This window comes from Trichomycterus rosablanca, chromosome 5 (assembly GCF_030014385.1).
Source record: "Trichomycterus rosablanca isolate fTriRos1 chromosome 5, fTriRos1.hap1, whole genome shotgun sequence".
Classification (NCBI taxonomy): domain Eukaryota; kingdom Metazoa; phylum Chordata; class Actinopteri; order Siluriformes; family Trichomycteridae; genus Trichomycterus; species Trichomycterus rosablanca.
The window spans coordinates 44,310,048-44,319,907 of NC_085992.1; positions in this window are offsets into that span (position 1 = coordinate 44,310,048).

The window sequence follows — 9,860 nt, forward strand, 5'->3', positions numbered from 1 at the left end:
ACATCATTTTGTCTTTTAGAATTCCACAAATGTTACTTAATAGATGCATACCATTAACAAATGTTACATTCATGGGAGAAAAACTGTTCAAAGCTACCAAGAATGCCATTAGCATTGTGACATGGTCTTCAAGATATCTTGACCTTTGTTCCAAAATATTCAAATCCATAGTCTGCTGTCCAGCTCAAATAAGAAAGTTATGCAGTTCCAAGAATTACTGCTCAATATGACCAGTCCATGTTTATTGAAGAAGAAATATGGTGCAGAAAAGTGGGTGGCTGTAAACAGTAACAGGAAATAACTTGAAAAGGCACAGGAAGTAGAATAATCTGCACAATGCTCTTTCTATATATCAAGTTTCATTTTATATATATATAGAGAGAGTTTCAATTTATATATATCAGGTTTCAATTTATATATACTGAGTTTCAATTTATATATATCCAGTTTCAATTTATATATATCCAGTTTCAATTTATATATATCATGTTTCAATTTATACATATCTAGTTTCAATTTATTTATATCATGTTTCAATTTATTTATATCATGTTTCAATTTATATATATCAAGTTTCAATTTATATATATCAAGTTTCAATTTATATATATATCAGGTTTCAATATATATATATCAGGTTTCAATTTATATATATCATGTTTCAATCTATATACAGTGTATCACAAAAGTGAGTACACCCCTCACATTTCTGCAAATATTTCATTATATCTTTTCATGGGACAACACTATAGACATGAAACTTGGATATAACTTAGAGTAGTCAGTGTACAGCTTGTATAGCAGTGTAGATTTACTGTCTTCTGAAAATAACTCAACACACAGCCATTAATGTCTAAATAGCTGGCAACATAAGTGAGTACACCCCACAGTGAACATGTCCAAATTGTGCCCAAATGTGTCTTTGTCCCTCCCTGGTGTCATGTGTCAAGGTCCCAGGTGTAAATGGGGAGCAGGGCTGTTAAATTTGGTGTTTTGGGTACAATTCTCTCGTACTGGCCACTGGATATTCAACATGGCACCTCATGGCAAAGAACTCTCTGAGGATGTGAGAAATAGAATTGTTGCTCTCCACAAAGATGGCCTGGGCTATAAGAAGATTGCTAACACCCTGAAACTGAGCTACAGCATGGTGGCCAAGGTCATACAGCGGTTTTCCAGGACAGGTTCCACTCGGAACAGGCTTCGCCAGGGTCGACCAAAGAAGTTGAGTCCACGTGTTCGGCGTCATATCGAGAGGTTGGCTTTAAAAAATAGACACATGAGTGCTGCCAGCATTGCTGCAGAGGTTGAAGACGTGGGAGGTCAGCCTGTCAGTGCTCAGACCATACGCCGCACACTGCATCAACTCGGTCTGCATGGTCGTCATCCCAGAAGGAAGCTGACGCACAAGAAAGCCCGCAAACAGTTTGCTGAAGACAAGCAGTCCAAGAACATGGATTACTGGAATGCCCTGTGGTCTGACGAGACCAAGATAAATTTGTTTGGCTCAGATGGTGTCCAGCATGTGTGGCGGCGCCCTGGTGAGAAGTACCAAGACAACTGTATCTTGCCTACAGTCAAGCATGGTGGTGGTAGCATCATGGTCTTGGGCTGCATGAGTGTTGCTGGCACTGGGGAGCTGCAGTTCATTGAGGGAAACATGAATTCCAACATGTACTGTGACATTCTGAAACAGAGCATGATCCCCTCCCTTCGAAAACTGGGCCTCATGGCAGTTTTCCAACAGGATAACGACCCCAAACACAACCTCCAAGATGACAACTGCCTTGCTGAGGAAGCTGAAGGTAAAGGTGATGGACTAAACCCAATTGAGCACCTGTGGCGCATCCTCAAGTGGAAGGTGGAGGAGTTCAAGGTGTCTAACATCCACCAGCTCCGTGATGTCATCATGGAGGAGTGGAAGAGAATTCCAGTAGCAACCTGTGCAGCTCTGGTGAATTCCATGCCCAGGAGGGTTAAGGCAGTGCTGGATAATAATGGTGGTCACACAAAATATTGACACTTTGGGCACAATTTGGACATGTTCACTGTGGGGTGTACTCACTTATGTTGCCAGCCATTTAGACATTAATGGCTGTGTGTTGAGTTATTTTCAGAAGACAGTAAATCTACACTGCTATACAAGTTGTACACTGACTACTCTAAGTTATATCCAAGTTTCATGTCTATAGTGTTGTCCCATGAAAAGATATAATGAAATATTTGCAGAAATGTGAGGGGTGTACTCACTTTTGTGATACACTGTATATACTGTATATCGAGTTTCATGAAACCTGATATATATAAACATGGCTGGATTACTGACCGGGTCAGTGGGGCCAGCGCCCAGGGGCCCTTGAGGTCAGGGTGCCCCGGGGGGGCCCTGGCCCAAAACATTTTGCAATGCCTATCAACATTTATGATACAATATATTTTTATTTCCGAGGGCCCTCCATTTTAAGGATCCTCTGACTATTAGGGACTTTGACCCCAGGGCCTCTTGGGGGCCCTAGCCATGCTTTTGGGGCCCCTAGCCATGCTTTTGGGGGCCCTAGCCATGCTTTTGGGCCCTAGCCATGCTTTTGGGCCCCTTATGAAAATGGATGACGCGTTGTGGCACTGCTCTGACTTCGACTTCTGGCTATTAGGGGTCCTAGGAAAGAGGGGGGCATATTATTAGAGGGCCCTGGTTATGAGAGCCCCTACCAGGGGGCCCTAGAGAAGAGCAGGGCATACCATTAGAGGGCCCTTGATCACGAGGGCCCCTGCTATGGGGCCCTTGACTTCCATAGAAGTCGTTTACCATGGCTCCTTGACTTTCTAGGGACCTACAAATTGCCAGGCAAGCTACCATATTTCATAACAGACGTTTTGTTGCAAATATGCGATTTAGGTCCTTACTTAATGTTTTTGAATTTGTATTGTTTCAAAATTATTATGTTCAATTTCTCTTAAGCGCAGAGACACAAATTAATTTAGCAATTTTGCAATTATTTAAATTTAAGACAAGCAATTTGTCTGATGAATGCTATCTTTGACACCGATTAAATTGAGTGAATTTGGCCAAGGGTGTGATTTCACTTATGTGAAAACAACAAGCCATCCATTTGACTAGTTTCATGTTTCCCCTTTAATAAACAACAGTAAAGAGACCAGTGGTCACTCTAGCTCTAAAGGAATGCATGAAAGGAAAAGTGCCTTTTCATACAACAGAACTGCAAGCTAATTTTACTGAGTAGCACAATTTTGGTTTAGTGACAGATGATGAAACAGCAAGTGGTTTTGTTGTAGTAGCTGTGGCTGCGTATGCGTGTAACCCTGATATTTTGTTTGAGGATTATTTATTGGAAAACATATTTTATTCAGCTTGTTATTCAATGACTATTCAATGACAGTTTGACATGACTTGACATGTTTCAAGGCAGTGTGAAGGGGTCTCGACAATAATTAAACTTGATTTAATATCATTAACACAGCATTTTTTATATACTCAAAACCTTCCCCCTGTCTCCCTCTCCATGCCTCTCTCTCTCTCTCTCTCTCTCTCTCACACACACACACACACACACACACACACACCACACACACACACACACACACACACACACAAAACAGCATTTTTTGTAGTAGATAGTGGCTGCCCCTCCCCCACTCTCTCACTCAGTGGTGAAAAAATGTTACATTGCCCTAAATTCCCACGGGGGCTGAGCCAATCAGGTGTTGCGAGAACTTCCAAGTGAATATGCAAGATCTATATAAAACCCCCTGCCAGTATCAAAACTCCTCACATTCAGACAGTTCAGCTTGCGAACTTGCTCTGTGCTTTTACTACAACTTTTACCTTGCTATTACCAGATCAGCAACCAACAGCCTTTTTAAAGGCTCATTGCCCTTTATACTGCATTATATTATTTTATAATATATATATAAATATTTTTATATTATATTATACTATACTATATTGCATATATTCTGTTACATTCTTTTCATAGTCTTTTCAAAGGCTTATATATTATATTATATTATATTACATGGTATAATATTATATTACTATATATAATATATTCAACTTTGAAAGGTTCACAGCCTTTTTCAAGGCTAGTGTAACGTTGCTAACTAGCAACTCACAGCTTTTTTACATTTACATTTACATTTTCAGCATTTAGCAGACGCTCTTATCCAGAGCGACTTACAGAAGTGCTTCCATAGTGAACATTTCATTCCTTAAGTTTAGATAGACAACAGTCGAAGAACACAACTCTGCTAAAACCTGTTAGAACCAAAGTGCCTTTTTTTTTTTTTTTTTTTTTTTTTTTTTAAATGGAAACGATTGGAATAAAGTGTTAGTAAATAAGTACAAATCAGCCTAAGTGTTTAGTAAAAAGGTGGGTTTTTAATCGTTTTTTAAAGACAGCAAGAGACTCAGCTGTTCGGACAGACAGAGGAAGTTCGTTCCACCATTTGGGCGCTAGAACAGAGAACAGCCTTGATGCTTGTCTTCCTTTAGTCCTGGATGGAGGCTCAAGTCGAGCTAGACTAGAGGCTCGGAGGTTGCGTGGTACAGAGCGGGGTTTGATTAGACCCCGAAGGTAGCTTGGGGCTGGTCCATTTTTGGCTTTGTAGGCGAGCGTCAGTGTTTTAAACTGAATGCGTGCAGCTACAGGAAGCCAGTGAAGAGAACGCAGCAGTGGGGTGATGTGGCAGTGTTTAGGTTGGTTAAAGACCAGACGGGCAGCTGCATTTTGAATGAGCTGTAAGGGTTTAATAGTGGCCATGGGAGCTCCTGCCAGGAGGGAGTTGCAGTAGTCCAACCGAGAGATTACAAGTGATTGCACCAGAATCTGGGTAGCTTCTCTGGAGAGAAATGGCCGAATCTTCCTGATGTTGTACAGGAGGAACCGGCACGATCTCGTCATGTTGGCTATATAAGGAGAGAAGGTCAGCTGGTTATCCAGGACAACACCAAGACTTCTTACCTTATCAGATGGTCTAATCAGGAAGTCATCCAGAGAAATGACTAGGTCCTGGGTTGGAGACAGATCTCCAGGAATGAGCAACATCTCTGTCTTGCTGGGATTAAGTTTTAGATGATGAGCTGACATCCATTGTGAGATATCTCGCAGACATGCTGAGATGCGAGCTGAGACTTGCGTGTCTGAAGAAGGAAATGACAGAACAAGCTGAGTGTCATCTGCATAGGAGTGGTAGGAGAAGCCATGGGAGGCTATGACCTTACCCAGAGAGCGGGTGTAGATAGAGAAGAGAAGTGGGCCAAGTACAGAGCCCTGAGGAACACCGGTTGAGAGAGTGCATGGGGTAGATATGGATCCCCTCCATGACACTTGGTAGGAGCGCCCTTCCAGGTAGGAGGCCATCCATTGCCATGCTGAACCTGTTACTCCAAGGTTGGAGAGAGTGGTCAGGAGAATGCCGTGATTCACTGTGTCGAAGGCTGCAGAAAGGTCAAGAAGAATAAGAACAGATGACAGTTTGGCTGCTTTGGCTGCATGAAGCTTCTCAGTAACAGCTACAAGTGCTGTTTCTGTAGAATGTGCTGCCTTGAAGCCAGACTGGTACGGATCGTGGAGATCATTCTGAGTAAGAAAGGCAGATAGTTGGTTATAGACAGCACGTTCAAGAATTTTGGATAGAAAAGAGAGGAGTGAGACAGGTCTGTAGTTGTTAATGTCTATAGTGTCTAGTGTAGGTTTCTTAAGAAGGGGAATGACCTGAGCCTTCTTAAAAGCAGTAGGGACAACACCTGATGTCAGGGAGTTGTTGATGATGGGTGTGATGAAGGGGATTAGGTCCTGTGAGATGTCTTTGAGGATGGTGGATGGTATAGGGTCAAGTGTGCATGTAGTGGGATTGCTGGATGAGAGGAGCTGTGTAACCTCATTCATGGTGAGTGGGGTGAAGCTGGTGAGTGTGTTGGTGGGTTGAGGGTCAGTTGAAAGTGGGTCAGTTGGAGACAAGGATTGATTGATTTTGTCAATCTTGTCCTGGAAGAATGTTGCAAAGTCAGTAGCAGTGAGAGAGGCAGAATGGGGAGGAGGAGGAGGGTTCAGAAGAGAGGAAAAGATAGCATGAAGCTTACGTGGGTCAGCAGCAGATTGTTCAAGCTTGGCTTTGTAAAAAGATGTTTTTGCAGCAGTCACATCAGATGAGAACCTGGACAGCAGATCATGGTAGGAGTGGAGATCAACACCAAGCTTAGATTTCCTCCACTTTCTCTCAGCTGCCCTCAATTCTCTTCTGTTGCTGCGCAATGCGTCTGAAAGCCAAGGAGCAGGGTGAGAAGGTTTTCCTCGTTTGAGGGTAGGAGGACAGAGCTGATCGAGAGATGTTGAAAGAGAAGAAAGTAGAGTATTAGTTGCAGAGTTAAGTGGAAGGGTAGCAAGAATGTCAGGGTTAGGTAGTGAAGTTAGGATGGTGGAGATCAACAGGGAGGAAGATAAAGAGTGAAGATTGGGGCGTGTTGTAAGGGTAAAAATGTGGTTGGAGGTAGGAAGAGTTGGGAGACAGAGAGAGAAGGACACAAAGTGATGGTCAGAGAGGTGCAGTGGGGTGACAGTGAGGTCCAGAACAGAAGCTGGACGGCTGAAGACCAGGTCCAGAAGATTGCCTCCTTTGTGTGTCGGAGGGCTGTGATTAAAGAGGAGGTCGAAAGATGAAAGAAGAGGAAGAAGACAGGAGGACTGCAGTGAAGGGAGATTAAAGTCACCAAGAACAGTCAGAGGAGTACCAATAAGCTTTTTAAAAGCTTATTGTTATTTGCATATTACATTATTGATAATAGTAAAAGTGTAAGCTTTATAATATTAGTACATACATACAATACATTTACAATAACAACAATTTATAGCTAAATAGTTATAGGTCAGCCTTTTTTTATTACATATTGTATCTGGTTCTACAATTTTGTGATTGTATTTTTTTCCTGAACATACAACATAGAAACAACATAGTAAGTATTGGATAGGAATAGGAATTTGCAAGACAAGCTTCTATATTTGCATCTTAAGAAACACTTGCTATTAATAACATGGATCCCAAACAAAAAAGTGGTGCCTCAAAAAGAAAAGCAAAAAAGATTAAGGAAGCAAATCAGGCAGATTTCCTGAAAAGCGTTCCTTTGATCTCAAACTTCTTTGAGAAACCGCTGGATATGAGTGAGACAAGTATTGCTAATGTTAGCAGTGATCAGAGTTCTAGCAATGAAGATGTGATCACCACTGGCTTAGTGTCACCTGTCAGTGACTATGTACCTTTGCAGACCCAGTCAGGTGCAGAGCAGGAATGCCAGCCCTGCCAGGCTACCACAGACCAGCAGCAGAAAGACCATAAAAGGAAAGTTGCAGGTGTGTCAGACCCACAATCAGACCAGCCAGCTGCATCGTGTGAGTGTCGTTTTTCAAATGAGGAGGGCAAGGACCCCAACTCCTGGTGTGAAACGGTCAACGACCCTGCTTTATGGCCCAGTACCATTACCGACCAAGCCAAGTCGATTCTTGTTAGTAGAGGAGAAGCTGCATTTCAAAACAGAAGTGCTAAGTACCCAGCCTCAGACAGGGATAGAGGCATTGGGGGTACCAGTAGGAGCTTTACAAATGCTCTACTCAGTTGCTCTCTACCCAACGGGCAAACTGTGACTAGGCAGTGGCTACTTTACTCTCCTTCAACTGGCTGTGTGTATTGTTTTGCTTGCAAACTGTTTTCCAGTAAGCACAATACTTTTGTTCATGGATTTTCTGACTGGAAACATTCAGAGCGGATTGGTGAGCATGAGGGGAGTGTGGAGCATAGGGCTTGCATGCTAGCATTATATAATCGCTCCAGAGGCACAGCAACAATTGATTCTGATATTGTCAAACAAATTGATGCAGAAAGACAATACTGGCGGGAAGTTTTGAAAAGAGTTGTTGCAGTCATCCACTTGCTTTCAGGGGAGATGATGAGCTATTAGGATCAGCCCACAATGGTAATTTTTTGGGCATCATAGAACTCTTAGCAAAATTTGACCCATTCCTAGCTGAGCACCTCCAAAGGTTTGGAGGTAAGGGAAAAGGTTCTGTGTCCTACTTATCATCGACAGTGTGTGAAGAATTTATCCATTTGATGGGACAGAGAACAAAGCAGGCAATTGTTAACGAGATCAAAGAATCAAAATACTTCTCTGTTATAGTTGACTCCACTCCAGACCTTGCTCATGTGGACCAACTTACTTTTATTTTCAGGTTTATTAATAATGACGAACATGTAGTTGAGCGTTTTCTAGCTTTTGAGCCTATTGAAAACCATAGTGGGGACAGTTTGGCAGAGTGTGTCGTTGCTATGGTGGAGAATCTGGGCCTAGACTTATCCAACTGTAGGGGCCAGTCATATGATAATGCGAGTAACATGTCGGGAAAGTACAATGGAGTCCAAGCTCATCTTAAACAAAGAAACCCTTTGATTTGTTATGTCCCCTGTGCAGCACATTCACTGAATTTAGTTGGTGTCAATGCTGTTGACAGTCGCCCAGAAGCTGGAAGTTTTTTTGACTTTGTACAGGCAATGTACACATTTTGTGGATCATCTACACACAGGTGGGGAAAGGTTTTCCGTGATACTGATATCAAACTCACACTGAAATCACTGTCAGGTACTCGATGGAGCGCACGAGCTGAGTCAACTAAGGCTCTTTGGAAATATTATGCACAACTGAGAGAGGCATTGAATGATATGTCTAAAGATATGGAGGAGAAATGTGTAACTCGAAGTGAAGCCTCTGCACTCTGTGACAAATTGGACACGTTGGAGATGGTCTTTGCCCAGGGGCCCAGACTATCCTTAATCCGTCCTTGTATATAAATGGAAACTTGATATATATAAATCGAAACTTGAATGAAACGAGGCAGGCGCTAGGACCCCGCGATTTCCTCATTGCTCCTCCAAACACAACGCAAGCGCTTTGCTCGTCCCACAGTTGAAAAGGTTTCAGTTTTCAGTTTGTTTTCAATTAACAACAAACACACATTGAAAACGGCTCGTATTTTAATTTTCCGAAATCAGCATTTATATCAGTTTAATTTGAAATAAACGCGCATGCACCTACATGCGCTTACATGCTTGTAATAATATGTAGACAGTGTAAATCAAACACGTGTTAAAAAAGTAATAATAATTATTCGTCCTGTTGTTCTGACTTTTGTGTTTGTATTTGTGACGTGCACATATTTGCTCTATCTGCAAAAAAATTAACAAAGTGAGGAAGCGATTTTTATACTGGACGTTGTAATGTCATGTTAGTTACTTACACAAAAGTCAGAACAAGGGTCAGATCATTGATATTCTGTCTCTCTCTGTTAAAATAAACCTTCCATAAAAATTATAGACTGTTCAAGTCTTTGTAAGGGGGTAAACTTACAAAATCAGCAGGGGATCAAATACTTATTTCCCCCACTGTATATATATATTGTAGCGTCGCCAGTGGGAGGGGCCGGCACGGGCTTTACCCAGAAAGCCCTGCGGCCGTGGTATCCAGGCTTACCGTCAGCGTGTATCCCAGTGAAGGAGCCTGGGTGGCTGCGGTGAGGGCTGGATAGGTAGCTTATGTGTTTGTCTGTTGTATGAATGTATGTGTGTGTGAATGAGTGTATGTCCTAAACCACTGAATGAACTGCCGAAGGCAGCTCACTTGCGGCCCCGACGCTCGCCTTCCTGCTCGCCGGCGCCACAACATATATATATATACTTTTTTGGGTACATTGCTGCCGCACAATACTTGGTTAATGCTACTCGTTTCAGTTCTTCGTTTGTGTGTGTAAAATGAAGTAATGTACTAATAGGCCTAATGCAAATAGTTTTGCAAATAAGTT